The following is a 3,900-nucleotide window of genomic DNA, read 5'->3' as shown; positions in this document are numbered from 1 at the left end:
GAGACATTTGTCTTAATATATTGTTCAACAGTGTTGTATTTAAAGATAATTGAGACTTAATATTGGATAAATATAGATTAATTTGAAGCTAATATGATTAAGAAGATTTGGAAAAAGATGGGGTTGATATGGATTAAATTTAAAGCTATCATAAAACATGATCTTAGCGTCGCGACAAATGAGGTTAGTGTCGTGAAAAGGCTTAAAGATTCGAGAACCGTCACGAGAGATAATGCATAGTACTGTGAAGATGAAAGCGTAACGGAGTAATATTTTATTTCTATCAATACGTGATTTTGCAACGCAATTCGGTGTACAAAAAAAAGTAGAGTTCTCTACTATGAAAAATAAACACCATGAATCGTTTTCAAGGTTGAAGAACAGGACTGAAGACATTTCTGTGAAGATTAAAGCAATGAAATTGAAGAAATGATTGCAATATAAAATTAGCATTATTCTAACCATTGTATTATCTTTTTCAATAGAGATGATGGGCTAAAACCATTTTCTTCTGTTTATATGTAGATGTTTATATGTAGATGAACAAAATTATTATAGTGTGAATTATTGATTTTGATATGTAAGGTAGATTATTTTTTTATTTTTGGATTGATCATCTACACATCTTTGTTAAAGTTTGGATTTGTATTGCTGGCATCTGTTTATATGATTTAGACTATCAATTTCATAATATGAACTTGTATTTTAATTGGTTTGTGATAATAAATTGTTAGAAATAATGATTAAACAAATCTAAGGGCTAGGTAACATTAATCCTTAACTTTAAGCATTTAAAAGAGTATTAGTTTACTGTATTCTGCTTGGTTTAATCCTTATGAACATCAAAATTAGCCTTTATATTGATTCATTAAAGACTAGTATTAATTAATCTGAACAAGATTGTTAACTATCTTACAAATAAGTAATTACTTTATTAAATCCATTTCACCTACAATAATTTAACCGAAAAAGATGATTTGAAACCAAATTCCATTCCACCTACAATAATTGTCTTATTCTATTTTCTTTTAGCTTTATTTGAATCTATGTTTTTTCATAATAACCCCCCCTCCCCGCTTTTACTTTATGTTTTAAAGTTAAATCAAATCATAGACAGTAGTATGTTTTAAAGTTAAATCAAATCATGGACACCAATATTTATCCTTACTATACTACTTAACGATTAGATACAATTAATGTTAGTATGTATAATTGACACTTCATAAATTCAAATTCTATACACATCAGATACTAACTCGTAACGTTCTAAACTTTTAACACCTAATTTTTATTTTACAAAACATAAATAAAACATCAGTTTTCCATAAAGATAGAATAACAAGTGTTAATGCCAGAAAACGAGTCACAAAACAATGTATTAGAAATAGCTGATATCAAAACATAATCATCAGCAATGCATGATACTCACTCGATTTTTGTTCCTAATCGTAACACTAGATATTTTGGTCAGCCGATTCTCATTGTCGATGTGCTTTAACTAAGGAGGAGAAATTCAATCATTCATATACACAACTAAGAAATATCATTGAACCGTTTTTGGTGTTGTGAAATCAAAATTCCGATTCTAAAACAAATAGATCCTTGTCTGTTTACAATACAAAGAATTGTAGTGTTTGCTTGTTTGCAATACATAATTTCATAAGCAAAAGTAATATTCATTAGAGGGCGATGAAGATAATATTTTTAACAATGTAGAAGATTTTTTAGAACGTGGAGTAGAATCGTATAGAACACAAAGGCTACTCAAAACACATAATATATATATCGAGTGTGCATGATGGGATTGCTAATCTACTATAATGAGTAATTAGATTCATTTTGATATTAAAACCTGTTAAAAATTCTGTCACTTGAAGTCAATTACTTTGTTATTTAAAAAATTTTATTTTTTTAATATTCTACAACTATATTTAATATTTTATAACAGTTATTAAATAAATAATAAGTTTTAACCTTTAAAGATTAAAATAATCATTTATTCAGATTCAGTTATCACATTCGGTGTATTATATATATATGTCACTCTATCAATTCTCAGTCGACGTTTCAGTCGACTTTATAAATTTATCTTTATCGAAGTCCATACCTAACAAAAAAACAAATTTATCAACGAAGAAGCAATATTTATTAATCTCTATTAATAAACATAAAAAATTTATTTTAAAATTAAGAGCAAATGGTAAATGGTATAATGAGTTGGGGAAAGAAGAAAGAAAAACGTTTAAAATGGTAAATAAAAAAAACTAATGAAAGCCAAAAACCACTGACTCGTGTTAGTCAACCTAGCAAAACCAAGCACCGTCGTTCCCGCCGGTGATGTTACTTGCCGGTGGTATCTCAAAATGCCACAATCGTCCGACAGCATGCTTTAGGTACTTCTTACACAAGAACTCATTCGCATAATCTTTCTCCACCTTCCGATTAACATCGTGTAAAAACACGTGCGTCACGCCGGATTTTTTCCTGTTCCTCGCCATCACAGTGGCGGAGTAAATCGCAGCCATCCTCCCCGGCGCCTCCGCAAAGTAACCCCTCGGCGCATCTATCATTATCATGTCCCACTCCTTATTGTAAACCTCATCAGGTAAACTTGTGAGTGCTAACCTGCATCGAGTGTTTCCCTGGATGTAAGATTTGGATGGAGCACATTCCGGTTCCGATCGATACGTATTCATAAGCTCGTCGGCCTCGGAGAGCTTTGTCCGGTACTTAACGACGGCGGCGTTGAGATCTGGAGCGTCTTTCAGAACAGTCTGAACCCACGTCGGATCTTCTTCAAGGAAAAGTGTTTTTCCACCGGTGTTAAACGACGCCCACATCAATGAATCATGACCGAGCCCAAAAACGAGGAAATTACAAGGGGAAATCGATCGGAGAACGTCGAAGGAGACGGTGATTTCGGAGAAGGATTGTTGAGGGACGATTCGAGAAGTGGCGTAGTGGAGGATGGCTTTGAGTTGCATCGGAGCCGTCATGGGATGGAAGTTATCGGCGGTGGGCTGGTTGCAGAAGAACCGAGTGTTATCGGGGCCGATGAAGGTGAATAGAAGGAGGCCGGCGCCGATGAGTGCGATGGCAGATATTGCGATGAAGAGCCTCCGTTCAGGGAGGACTGGTAGATTGCTTTTCATGGTTTGCTTTTTGAAGTTTTCCGACCGATGAGAAAGATATTTGAAGATCCAAGATTTGGGTTTATAGACGATTGGTGAGACTCGAGAGACGCGTTCAACGAAAGATAACGGCGTCAGACAGAACACTATTGCTCATTTCATCTCAACTCTTAAGATTTTAGATTTTTTTTTTTTTTTGTTTAAAAGTTAATATTTGTAATTTGATTTTTGTATAGATTGTTATCATAAATATCTATACGTACAAAGTCATCATCAAGTTCAACCATAGGTTTAACCACATGTGGGCATAGATTATCGTTGACTAAACTTTTTGCGATCTATATTCTTCAGATGTCATCTTAACAAATATAAGACGTTAACCTACCAAAGTCACATAGGTGTTGATAATAGCCTAGGCACGGATGTTTCGTGTAAACATCCTATTTATTCGGCACAATCAATTTAAAATATATAACATTTAATTTCGATGTCTTACAATTTATATAAAATTTAGGATAAGTAATATATTTTTTTGATTAATATACGTTTGGTTAATGAGTTTTTTTTATTCATTTATTTTTTTTTCCATATTTACCGTTTCAATTTGTTAAATTGTATACATTCGATTCTTATGACCGGTTACTTTAGGTTAATAGGTTAAAATGATTACATATGGCGGATGCAAAATGTTTTAGTATAGGTGACACTAAAAAAAATTCGGAATAAACCTAAATTAGTAGTAGCACTTGTATTCTAAGTCAGTGCACCT

The 3,900-nt window shown here is 32.7% G+C and overlaps 1 pseudogene; it reads right to left on the bottom strand.

Annotated features, from left to right (window-relative positions):
* Positions 1-2,123: 2,123 nt before the first annotated feature.
* On the bottom strand, positions 2,124-3,310 carry LOC145011984 (arabinogalactan O-methyltransferase 2 pseudogene; annotated as a pseudogene).
* Between the last annotated feature and the right edge of the window lie 590 nt (positions 3,311-3,900).

The sequence above is a fragment of the Lactuca saligna genome, chromosome 8 (genome assembly GCF_052625555.1).
Source record: "Lactuca saligna cultivar CGN05327 chromosome 8, ASM5262555v1, whole genome shotgun sequence".
Classification (NCBI taxonomy): domain Eukaryota; kingdom Viridiplantae; phylum Streptophyta; class Magnoliopsida; order Asterales; family Asteraceae; genus Lactuca; species Lactuca saligna.
The sequence above is the reverse complement of the archived record's forward strand: the minus strand, read 5'-3'. Positions and strand labels throughout refer to the sequence as shown.